Source organism: Emydura macquarii, unplaced genomic scaffold (genome assembly GCF_026122565.2).
Source record: "Emydura macquarii macquarii isolate MOO-44397 ecotype Brisbane River unplaced genomic scaffold, CSIRO-AGI_Emac_v2 contig_295, whole genome shotgun sequence".
Classification (NCBI taxonomy): Eukaryota; Metazoa; Chordata; order Testudines; family Chelidae; genus Emydura; species Emydura macquarii.
The window spans coordinates 10,223,887-10,236,883 of record NW_027130432.1 but is presented as its reverse complement, the minus strand read 5'-3'; positions in this window follow the sequence as shown (position 1 = coordinate 10,236,883).

The following is a 12,997-nucleotide window of genomic DNA, read 5'->3' as shown; positions in this document are numbered from 1 at the left end:
GGCTATTAGGAAATGGCTCTTTGTCAATGAAAACAATGAACTGTTCCTCCTATGAATTTAAACTATCCTTTACACTATGTTGATCTTCAATTTCCTTTAAGTGAAGAACTCTGAGAAATAAATGGGGGAACTAGTTTGGAAAGAGTCCAAGCACACTTTGATAATCTAATACAAAACCAATTTTGAGATGATGTCACATAGTTTGTAATGTGCTTGGGTCTCTCTCCAGTTTATTGCTGCATAGGTTTGGGACACTATCCTGTGTATTTAAGAGGCTATCCTTCTATTTTTATGTGGCAGCAATGTATAGAACTATCTCATTAATTTTACCACTCTTGTTACTGTGAATTATTTGCATCCTAAATGCAGAATCCAGAAAATGAGTTCTAGGAAATGTTACGTATGTAAATGTAACTAATGCAGTCGTCCTTCCAACCCTTCCCTAAGGATTGGGACCCCATTAGACCAGAAGTCCTGTCTATTTGCTGGATCAGTTTAAAACTAGGCTATTCATCCAAAAATCCTTTTTGTCTCTTGGTCCCTGGAGAATGTGGTTTGAACTAGTATAGGCAGAGCTTTCCACACAGTAGTGTTTCTCTGGAGATGTTATAACCTGAGTGACATTTGCCTAACCACCCTTTGCTGTTCTCTTATTTACCTTCCCACTGGAAATACATAAAGTTCCTGAATAACACACGGACAATTGCATTTCTAATACAATGGACTCCAAAGATACTAAACTCAATAAGGATTGTCAAGGATATTATAGGATACTGTCATATCTGTCACAATTGGTCAAAAGGAAAAAAAAAATACTCAAGCTATTGAAAATTCTCTTTTATGCAATTATGTTGATGGTACAAAACATCATTAGTCATTTCTGAGACAATAAAAAAAGTTCTATTTGTATTAATACCAACAATTTGTTTTAGGGGTGGAGGGAACAGAACATAACAGCCACACTGGGTCAGGCCCATGTTCTGTCATTCTAGCCCAATATCCTGTCTCTGATGCTGGCCAGTGCCAGCTGCTTTAGAGGGAATGGACAGAACAGGGCAATTTTGAATGATCCTTCCCCTGTCATCCAGTCACAGCATCTGATAGCTGGAGGTTTATTGACACCCAGAGCGTGGGGTTGCATCTCTGACCATCTTGGCGAATAGCCATTGATGGACCTAATACCCAGTTAAACTTTTGGCCTTCACTACATCCCCTGGCAACAAGTGCCATAGGGTGACTGTGCGTTGTGTAAAGAAGTATTTCATTTTGTCTGTCTTAAACCTGTTGCCTATTAATTTCATCAACCCTTAGTTCTTGTGTTATGTGAAGGGGTAAATAACACTTCCTTCATTCACTTTCTCCACACCTTTCATATTATAGACATCTATCATATCCCCCTTAGTCATCTCTATTCTAAATTGAACAGTCCCAATCTTTTCAATCTCATATGGAAGCTGTTCCATATTCCTAATAATTTTTGTTGCCCTTCTCTGTACCTTTTCCAATTCAAATATATCTTTTTGAGATGGCCTGACCAGAATTGCATATAGTGTTCAAGATGTGGGTGTACCATGGATTTATATTTTCTGTTTTATTAACTCCTTCCTAATGGTTCCTAAAGTTCTGTTAGTTTTTTTTTTTTTTTTTTTTTTTTTTTTTGATGGCCACTGTAAACTGAGCGGATGTTTTCAGAGAACTATCCCACAATTACTACAAGATCTCTTCCCTGAGAGTTACAGCTAATAACTTCAGGGTCCCCCTATATCTCAGGTAAGTCATCTTTCCTGACTAAATACTCCCTGCATCTTCAGCTGGAGGAGATGATCTCCACTTTTTGTCCTAATTTTTCACCACTCCCTGTTGCTAACAGTGGCTGTGTTCCACCCCAGAGATGGCCCACTGGGCAGGTGGTGAAGTGAGCTCTCTCCTGTGTATCCTTCACAGGATTGTGGTAAAATGTATTTGTTAGTAGATGTAAGTGCTTTAAGATCTTCTGACAAAAGGCTCTTTAGAACTGTGAAGTGTTGTGATTAATGGCTTGTGCTTCCAAAGGGACATTTCAGACCAGACAAGATTAGCCTTACATGGCCCATATTATCATAGTATCTGAGCACCTTGCAATCTTTGATGTGTTTATTCTCACACGCCCCAGGTGAGGTACGATGTATCATCCCCATTTCACAGCTAGGGCTTAGTCCCAAGATCTCACAGGAATCCTGTGGTGAGCAGGGAATTGAGCCAACATCTCCCACATTCCAGGCTAGCGCCATAACCACTGCACCAATTTCCTCATGGGGCCAAGATTTAAAAAAAAAAAAATCATGTTTAGATTCCCACCTGGCCTGATTTTCCATGCTGCTGAGCACCCGGCCCCTCCTATTAAAGTTAATGATTGTTTATCACTCTTGAAATTCAGACCATTTATTTAGAACCCTAAATGTAGCCAGGCTTTGCAGATGGAGGCTAGCTGGGTATCAGGTTTGGGTTATGCTCTCTGCCAGCCAATTTAAAATAAAACACTAATTTAAAAGAAAAGGCAGCTACAAAATAGAAACTGTTCACAGCCACTAGAAGTTCTTCTTTAAAATATTCTTTAGTCTAAAGATGCCAGCCAATGAAAAAAGAAAAGTCAGATTTAAATCCAGAGCTTCCAGGTTGGGTTCTGATGTTGACAGCTGATAACCTGTGAGCGAGCACTGTCTGCAAGTGGATGTTCATGCGTGAAAGACAGCATCTTCCAACGGCAGTTTCCCTGGGATGGTTAGGAGTTCACAAGAGTTAGTGGTTAGAGAAGCAGAAGAGAATTGCCAAGCCATGGTTTTTGCATTTCCAGGTTTCTTCAGTTGGGTTCATCATTGAATACTCAATATTTCATACAGCCCTGGCAATGTGGGCTGCTGATTCTTTTCTCCCTGAGGCCCGGGTAGGATAATGGGAAAGTTTATTCATAGCTCGATGCACATCACTGGATTTTTGTTCTGTTTTGTTTTTTTGCAGATTACTCTTTCTTATCCTGTATTTGGAGATGTCACTTTATAAATCACACAACCCCTGGATGCTTTTATTATTTTCCGAACAGATACAGACAGTGATGATGGAATAAAAGTGATTAAATTACTTGTGGTGAGCAGAATAAGATCTACTGAGAAGTGTCTGAACATTCTTGATGCACAGATCTGTAGAAATGTGCTAAACCCATTGTTAGATTCTTCCTGAATGCAACACCCAATGCTTAAAAGTCCCCTTATGCTAATTCTGCACTCAGCTGCATAGAGTAACTCAAAGATAGGTCAGCTGAAGTCAATAGAGTGTGTGCATTTCTGTTTCAGTAGCACTACTCACAGGGGATAGCAGCCCCGAATCACTTAGCAATAATTTTCTTTTTATCTAACTAAAAATTCAAATTTTTCAGAGGAGCCAAGTCAATTAATGCCTTTTGCATCCTATTTGCTATTACACTACAGACCTAGGATACCAAATAGTTTGGGCAATTTGTTTATACATAATAACAATTGTTTGTACATAAATAACAATTGTTTGTTATCGATGGTCTGCTAGAGCTAATTTAATTTACACAACATCAACCAGATGTTTGCGTGTGCAAGGGACATGGACACCCACACCCATCCATCCACTCACCCCCAACTTGAATTCTTACAGACAGGTGATGGATGTGGTATCAGACTGATAACGCTGTGGCAACATATTGAGCTGTCTGGTGGAACAAATACTTACATGCCACCAAGAGACTCCCCTGATGCAGCTGAGATTCAGATGTTGGGGGGTGTGACATTTTGGGGTTCATCCAGGCCAGTAAAGCCATCTTAGTGGCTTGGTTTACTGCTAATGTATCAATTGAGGTAAACCCACATTCCTTTGTCTAGGACAGACCTATTTATCACCTTTACCGAGGTTAGGCTGTCTGCTCTTAAACATGTTCTAGTAACATCATACAGAGGGAATCCATAATGTCACATGTACCGCTGACACATGCACTTTACAATGATATTAATAACCAGCGGGGTGGTTGTAGCTTTCATATGGCACCTCACAAGGCATGTTGTATACCAATATTATTGCAGAAGTGAATAGGGTGTGAATCGAGGGGAGCCTAGGGTCCCATGGGGCTAATGTGCCAAGCCCTCTGAGATGGAGAGGTGGTGATTTTCACTGGATATGGCACTGCCCCGGAAGTCAGGAGACCTGGGATCTTTTTCTAGCTCTGCAACGGACCTGATGGATGACCTTGGTAAGTCACGGCCCTTTTCTGTGCCTCAGTTTCCCTTCCCCCATTTGTTTGTCTGCTCAGACTGTAATCACTTTAGGGCAGGAAGTCTCTCCCGATGTATTTGCATGGAGCTTAGCGCCACGGGGTCCCGATCTCGTCTGGGGCCTCTGGTTGCTGCTGTTAGAAATAATGGGGCCAGCACTACTCTCAGAATAGTCTTTCTATGGTGGAACTCGTGGTGTGATGGGGCCAGCATTAGAGGAAGATCTTGGCCTTATCTCTTGGTTCAGAATGAAATTCTACCCTGATAGCCAAAAGCACAGAGAAGCCTAGAGAGAGAGTGTACGTGCGCATGCATAGAGGCGACTTCAGCTAGGTTACAAGAACAACTAAATGTCATCAATGCTGTGCAGCCAGAAGTAATTAACAAATACCCTTTTTAGCTCAGAGCTATCGGGGAGATTGTACATTTCAGTTCTTTCTTATCTCTTAAGGCCGCTGCACTAGTTACCCGTCAGCTTCCCGGTGCAATTCAAGTTGTCGGTTCTCCTCTATGAAGCCTCACATGTCCTGAGACCCGTGTAACTCTCTGGGCCTGCCATTCTCCCTCTCTCCATCACTGAAGTAGCCGTTAATGTCTGTCTTCAAGACTGAACACTGGGGAGCTGGCAGTACTGCATCCTTACTAGAGCCTCAATGTCTCTGGAATTTCTTTCTTCCAGCTGCTTCCTGAAAATCTGTTGCCTCCAACACTTTTTTGTGTGTGTGTAGCTTTTTCTTAATTGCAGGGCTTCCAGTCAGGTGTGCTTTGTGGGTTGGCAGGTAGCGGATGGCTTAGGGCAGAATGTGTTTCTAACATGTGTAGTGATTAAATGAAGTGTGTGTGTTGTTTATTTAACTTTAATGATGCTCAGAAAGCAGAGAAATGGGAACCTAAAAAAAATCCTTGCAATAAAATAAGTTATCTGTCAACAGATACACTGCTTTGCACACTGCACGCACTTTGACTCAAGGAGCTCAGTCTTTTAGCTTAACAAAAAAGGTTATGCATAACTTCATCCCAGTCCATAAGCACCTACCTTAGAAACAAAGATTTGCTAATAGAGGACTCTAGCAGATAAAGGCATGACAAGATCTAGTGGCTGGAAAATGAAGCTGGACAAATTCAGACTGGAAATAAGGCATACATTTTTAATGGTGAGTGCAATTAATCATTGGAATAATTTAACAAGGGTCATGGTGAATTCTCCATCACTAACAATTTTGAAATCAAGACTCTACATTTTTCTAAGAGATCTGTTCTAGGAATTATTTTGGGGAAATTCTCTGGCGTGTGTTATACAGGGGATCAGACTAGATGATCACAGTTGTCTCTTCCCGCCTTGGACTCTATGAATCTCTGATACATACAGAGCATTGTGCTAGTACAACTAAATTCATACTAAACCTTTGTTTCAGATTCTTCATCTTTTCTGCATGAATTTTCCTCTGAGCTCAGATTTCTCAGACTAAGGCCAGGTATGATTTTGTTCTTGTTGATAGTTTGCTAAGATTCTTTTATCTCGTTTTGAGCAACCTAGGCTGAAGCTACTATGGTATAAGCCTCCTTAACTGAACTACTTGACAGGATATTCCCACACAGAAGATGCATCCTCTTTTTAGTTCTGCTTTCAGTTATGTTTTGCAAAAGCACGTATTGTGCGACCACAGGGACACCATATCAGTTGGATTATGAAGCACGTGACTCATTTTCTAAAACAGTTTTAAGGCGATGCATTTTTTTCACATTCATTTTACGGGACTGACCACAGCCGCTGCAGACGTTGCCTTATGATGAGTAACTCGGCCTAGAATCTGATCCACTATGGTTAAAGTAATAACATTTGTTAAGCTGTTGTGCCTTTCACCGGGGGTCTCAAGTACTTTCCGAGTGTTAAGCCTCATGACACGCCTGAGAAGTAGATACTGTTATCCCAAATTTACCAAGCCCCAAGCAACTTTCCCAAAGTTCTGCAGGGAATTGGTAAGAATGGAAACCCAGGAGTCCACGTTTCCGGTTCCTTGTTCTGACCACTAGACCACACTTCCTTTATGACATTGTTTCTCTATTTGAGTTGTCGCATGGTGGTTTCTGGTATAATGAGGATTTTCCATAGGTAATTGCAAGATAAGATGTGAGGGGGGAGCTGCTGGGTTGAGCTCCATCTATGGCAATTATCACTAGGTCCCTCCCGCTCTGTTCCCTCCAACAATTGAGCCCTGTAAGACCCCTGTTCAGCAACTCATCAATACATCAGGTACAAGCAAGTCTCCAGTTTCAGCCAGGATCTTTGGAAAATGTTCCAAAGAATCTGGAACATTAGGGGGTGCTAAGGAACTAAAATCACTAGTTACTACTTTGATGCTCTTTGCTGGCCTGGAATTAGGTGCAATGAGTAAACAACAACATGTATTTAGAATCACTGTAGCCAGGGAATGGTATAAGGACTGAAGCTTGATGGAACAAGTGAGTGATCTCAGTGTATGTAAGCGCTGAGAAAGCACTGAAGCAGCAGAGACATGCTTTCAAATGAAGAAAACTGGAATTAGGTCTTGCTTTCATTATTTAAAACTCATTAAAGGTGCCGAATTCAGCGACTTTGGAAAATGATCTATATTTATGCTAGTCTCACAGAGCTGAGAGGGTTGCGATTTGGTCAGGATTTTCAAAAGTGAGTGAGCACTCTGCTTTTGGGTGCCCTACTTGAAACACTTCAACAAGGTCTGATTTTCAGAAAGTGCTGGGCATCCACCCCTCGGAAAACCAGGCCCCTCAGTTGTGCACTCGGAAAACCAGGCCCATCTCGAGTTGTGCACCCCACGCGCACTTACTTGCTTTTGAAAAATCTTAATTGCAAGCTCTTTTTTACACTCGTCATTTATTTTTCCAGTGGGCAGAGGGTCTCCTTAGATTCCTCATTACATGAAGCCACAGACCCCAGTCTCAGGCACACGTCCATTATTAGCACAGCAGACATGAGGCTAAAGTCTCTTCTGGTCGTACTCCGTTAGGTTATCCTGTCCTGCCCCTTCCACCTTGAAAGAGCAGCCGTGATTTTCTAGATCTGCTTTATGCTGAAATATACGTCTGGCCTAACTGAATTATAAAACAGTGACCTATTGTGATTGGTGAATGACTGACCGGGGAAGTGAATAGCCCAGCTGGTGCAGTGCACGAACTTAAAGAATGCTTCCTTTAAAGTTACTCTTTCGTACTCTAGTCCCCCCCTTCCACGGCTTCTTAATCCAAGATTGAGGGAAACCCTCTATGATGACACTAAGCAGCAGAAGTTGTGTTAGTCTGAGCTAGGGAGCCAGAGAAAACCAAGTGAGTCTGTGTCCAGCAGTCTCCATAAAGCATCCGCTTTAGAGTCATTACTACCAAACCCTATGTCTTCCCTTCCATAATGTACCTACCACAGCACGCTCACTCCCATTGGAAAGTGAAAGTGAGGCGTTTTCAAGTGACAGATACCAGGTTATCAGACCCCATAGTGAAAGGCACATTAAATAGCCGAGAGAGGGAATGATTCTCCCTTTCACCCCTCTCCCAGCAGTGCTACCATCCCAACCCACATCTAATTAAGGTTCGGAACTTCAGCAGCTAGTGCATGCAGCAAGGTAAGCAAAGGCTCCGTGTTGTCAGGGAGATGAACTGCACGTCCTAATGCTGTACGTCCATCCAGCTAACATCTAGGGCTATCCCTATGTAGCAGCTGGAAAGAGAGTCCCAGCTTGGGTAGATGTGCATGTGCTAGCTCAGCTCACGCTAAAAAATAGCCCTGTGGCTGCGGGGGCGTGGTCTGCGATTTGGCCAGTGGCTCAGTCCAGCCACCCACTCGGACCTCGGCTGGACCATCCAGCTGCAGTGTAGACGTACCCTAGGATTCTAGGACAGCTTGAGCCATCCCAGGTCCCTGTTTTCCCACTGCAGAATGAGAGTAACTCCCAATGAGTTCATGGAATGCCCAGTGGGAGAATTAAGCCACTGGGCACTAGGGCATGGATACATCGATAAGCTTTGGCAGTCTCCAGTTCTGGGGCTTGCTCATTGCTCTGCATGTGCAAATGAAGCTCGTGGATCCTGCAACCACGAGCAAGGATATCACCTCTTGTTACGTTCCTTGATGAGATCACAAAATTGACTAGTATAAGCACTGTTCTGTTCCATGTCTTTGTTAGGGGAAGCTGGATAGGTGCACCATTCGCTCCCAAGGAATGAAGGATGTTGATTGTGACCCAAATGAATCTTTTGCTATAAGTATCTCTCGACTCACATTAGGCTGGGAACAAGTGCTTCAGATAATTCTGATTGTTACGGATCCCGCTGAAAAATCTTTCTTCATTATTGTATTGATGCTCTGCCCCTATTTTAATTTGCTGCACTTAGTCTGATTGAGCCAAAGACTCAATTGTGTTATTGCTCACTTGCTCGGAGCCTTGATTTTAATGGAGCTGTGACCGATGTGCATCATCTCACTTGTGTTTCGATTTTGCATCTGAATGGAGATTTCTTGTTTAACCCTCACGTTTATTGCATGGCTTGTGATCCACACCCCTCTGGAGCAACTTTGCTCACATCTTCTATTCCATTAATGTAATCTGTTCAATTATGGTAAAAACCTCCCCCTTTTAATTTCCTGCCCTTTTAAACAACTTTCTCCCTAAAAGTATTGATAAATGCTAATTATTGCACAGGAGACTAAAGCTTTAATCAAAAGGGGGTCCATGGCCTATAGAAACAATTCTTAAGGGACTATGGAGATTTTATAATTATTCTACCAGGTGGCCTGCGTTGCTCATGGGACAGGTGATTAAGAATCTGATCTAGTGCCCATTGAAAGGGCCCAGTTGTCTTCAGTGGATGTTCGTTAGGCCCATTTCAAGACTCTTTCACAGACAGATCCTCTGTACAACTCGGGCCTTGGTTACTGAAAGAGTTGGTATCCTGGCCTCGCTTTAGTTGGACTGCAGGAAGAGTATCCACGTGACAAAGCCACGATCTCAGCAGAGAGACTGAATGGACACTCTCACCAGGTGAGGTGGACCTTCAAAGGCGAGGTTGACTCACAGTAGCAAGGGGAGCGGACCAGTGCCTGTGTTCTGTGTTGATCTGTCACCTTTCACCAGTATTAAAAAAGACACATTTTACTTCTGTGGGAAACACACCCATTCCTGGCCTGAATGAGCTGCTTTTAGAATAATGCATGATGTCATCTCACCAAACTTTTCACTGACTCCCTCTTTTGCAGTCAAAAGAAAGAATGCCTTGTGAATCTGCAGCAATGGAAATCAAAAATCAGGTTCCAGTTCTCTTGGGTGGGTGTGGGAGAAGGGAAGACACAGTGACTCTTCTCCCCTTGTGCTGTTGCAGAGTGTACCACTAAAATCCCCTTCCCCATTAGTTGCACTCCCTGAACACAAGGGGAAGATATCAGAGTCATCTGTGGTGGTGGGGACCTGCCACCCCATTTCTGCACTGGCTGGCTGATCTGGACTGGGGATGCAGGAAAGGGGGTGTCTCGCTCTGTTACAGGACGTAGTCCCTACTCCTGCATGTGCTAACCCAGAGGTGTTCTGCCTGCATGTGGTCTCCACCAGCAGAACTCCTCCACCCCTCTGCGCACACTCCTTCGGCAGCAGTGGCTTTAGATGCCACAATCTGTCCCCTTGGCTGGATCCCCTGCGATCAATCCTGGTCTCTCTCGAGCTGTAAATGGTTGAGCCTGAGTGTCTCAGGCAGTTTGTTGCTGGATGAGCTCATTGGTTGTGATGTCATGTCCTTTGCCTGGCCTCTAATTCAGAAAGTTTCAGTCCCGACCACATCACTCCATAAATTACTGTAGGTGCAAGGTTCTCAGGGTAGGCATGAGAAAAGCACAGAAGCATGGTTTTACGGAACAATGTTTGCTGAGTAAGGCTGCCCAGGTACCCCAGTTCCTGTGCGATTGGCTGACTTCAGAATGGCACGCTATCAACCTAAAAATTACACTTCTGCCCTCAAGGGACACCACTGAGGCCTGTAAGGGAAAGAGATTGGCTGAGAAGAAAATACATTTTTGCCCCCGAAGTGTTTTGTGCATTCGAGACCATGTTAGTCAGTTATGTGGTTTCCCCCATATAATTAGTTTCCCTTGTTGTTTGTGCTAGTTTTTTGCAGACAGGCTGCCCTCCTGCAGAATACCTGCCCTGTAGAGCCCCCTGCTGAGCTTGCGGGGCACTGCAGGCACTCCCTGCCTTGGTTTCCCTTCTCTCAGGGCCCTTTTCAGAACTCCACACAGTCCAAATGGATGTAAGCCACAAAATTCCCCTCCTGGAGCTCTGCTTTATTAAATCTAAAATACTCTTGAATGACAGTCTCTCCCCTGGGGCTCAGGTCTCGCACAGGGCCTCCTTCTTTGGCCTGCAGTTTCCAGTCCTGGGAACATTTCTCCTTTAGGACAGTTTCTCTCTTTGTGAGCACCCCATGTAACTGAGCCCAGATGGCCTTGCATCAGGCCCAGGTACTTGTTCTACTATTAGATGGGCTTCTTAAATTGGCTCATCTCAGGTAGCTTGGGCCCAGATTCCCCTTAGAGGAACCAGCAATCCTGTGACAGGGAAAAGAGTCACATGACTGTAAACTGCCCAGAGAAATCCGGGGCTGGCGCAGGACCTGAAACCACCTACGGTGCCTTTTTATCATTGTCTAGCTTGCAAATGAGTTGTGTCGTTTTAACCCCTCAGGAAACTCATCAGTACCCACGATGCTGTCATCAGGCAACTGACAACTTTCCTGAGTTTGCTAGATGGAGCCTGGCCCAACCTCCCATATGCTGAAACCTCCCTTTCCCCAGCCAGGCCTCACTCTTTACTCTACCCACATTAGAGCTCCTACAATTGTTGCCCCCGGTAGCACTGGGGTGATGATAGCAACGGTGGGAGGTTTTTTGCTCAAATCTCCTAGTTTAGATAAGGCAGGGTTTAGACGGGGGTAGGCAAATATTATGCTTATTGATTTACATTGATGGTGTTCCATCTTTTTTATGGAGGAGAAGAGAGGCCTTGTTCTGTTAAAACTTCATGGAAGTGTCTATGAACAAATGCATCCCCTTTATTCATGCCCTCTGATACTGGCGGGCCAGATGCCAGCTCTTGCCCAGGCTGCAGGCATTAGCTAAGAACTGACAAACTCATAGCCAGAGACCTGACCAGTTCACCTATATGTCAGTTTTGTTCAAAAGCGGTGTTGGTCTTATAAGAATGTATTTAGTGTTTAGATTGTATGACATACTTGTAAGTTGCTGCCTGCATTAATCTCTAAACTTGCGAGCCCAGGCATAGGAATCATCCTTCCAGGAGTGCCATCAAAATTTTAGTGGGCCATCATAAGACAAAAGCTCTGTTAACTGTCCCATCCACCGATGGAGAAGTACATGCAGAAGGCCTGGTCCCATTGCTTTGGCTGCTGGGAGAGGAAAATAAAAATAGTTGATGTGAAGATTTTTCATCTTTGCTGTTTGAACTCTCACAGAGCCAGAGCCACCAAACTGACGCCAGCGATCCGCAGGGGCTGCCTCCTGGGTCCGCCCTGAAAGACACTTTGAATTGACAGATGACTATAACTCTGTCTCTCCTAGGATTCAGAGGGTAACTCATTTGTGTGCATGTTCACTTGCTTTAACCCATAAATAACTCTTATTTCTCTTTCCGAGTCAATAGACCTGTAGTTAATTTTTTACAGGATTGGCTACCGGCGTTGTCTTTGGTATGAGATCTAGGGTACCAATTGATCTGGGGTAAGTGACTGGTCTCTTGGTACTGGAAGCAACCTGAATATTCTGTGACTTTTGGTGTAAGTGACCATTTATTAGACAATCCAGTCTGAGTGGCAAACTAGGCTGAAGAGTCCAAGGGGACTGTCTGTGACTCCACGGTAAGACTAATATAGTGATCCAGGAGTTTCCATTTGTTACTGGCTTGGTAACATCTAATTAAAGAACATACCACCAGTTTGGGATGTCATTGGATCATAGAAGATTAGGCTTGGAAGGGTCAGGAGGTCATCTAGTCCTCTTTCCTCCTTCCCCTCCCCCCACCCCATGTCTGCCCTGTTTCTGACCCGCTGCTCTGACATAGGCACTTAGTCGTGAGCCACTCTAGACAGCATGACACACAATTTTAATAATCTTTGTGCAAAATATGCCTCGTGAGGTATAATAACTCACTGGTCAATAATCTCATAGTGAAAAGTGTGTAGCAACCTTATGTGCAAAGTTATGAAATCCCCCATGCATGATGTTAAAGGGACGTTCAAATTCACGTAGCCACATTAGATCAAGCAGACCTGTCTTAAACAAAAGGATGTCTTAAGTTGCATATAAGATATAAACAGAGTCCTCGGACAACAAGGGGGCGGGGGAGAGAAAGAAGACAAAGAAAACCTGCATTTCAGCATGAACAGGTGAAAAGAAATAACATGAGGTCTCCTTCTTCCACCAGACTCCATGTCTCCTTGCTATCAGCTGGGAAGAACTTTAACTAGGAATCAGTAGGGGGGTCTCAGAGGGGACTGAACCATAAAAGTGAGGTGCAAAAACACTCCAAGATATCTCTCCTGAACCTAAGAAGACAAAAGCATCCAGCTCTATGACTTTGGGAGGGATCCTGCAGGCTGGGCAGTAGTGCTGTGGAGAGCATTTGGTGAGAATCTTACCTTTGGACCAGGCCTAGTTCATAAAGTTTTAGTAC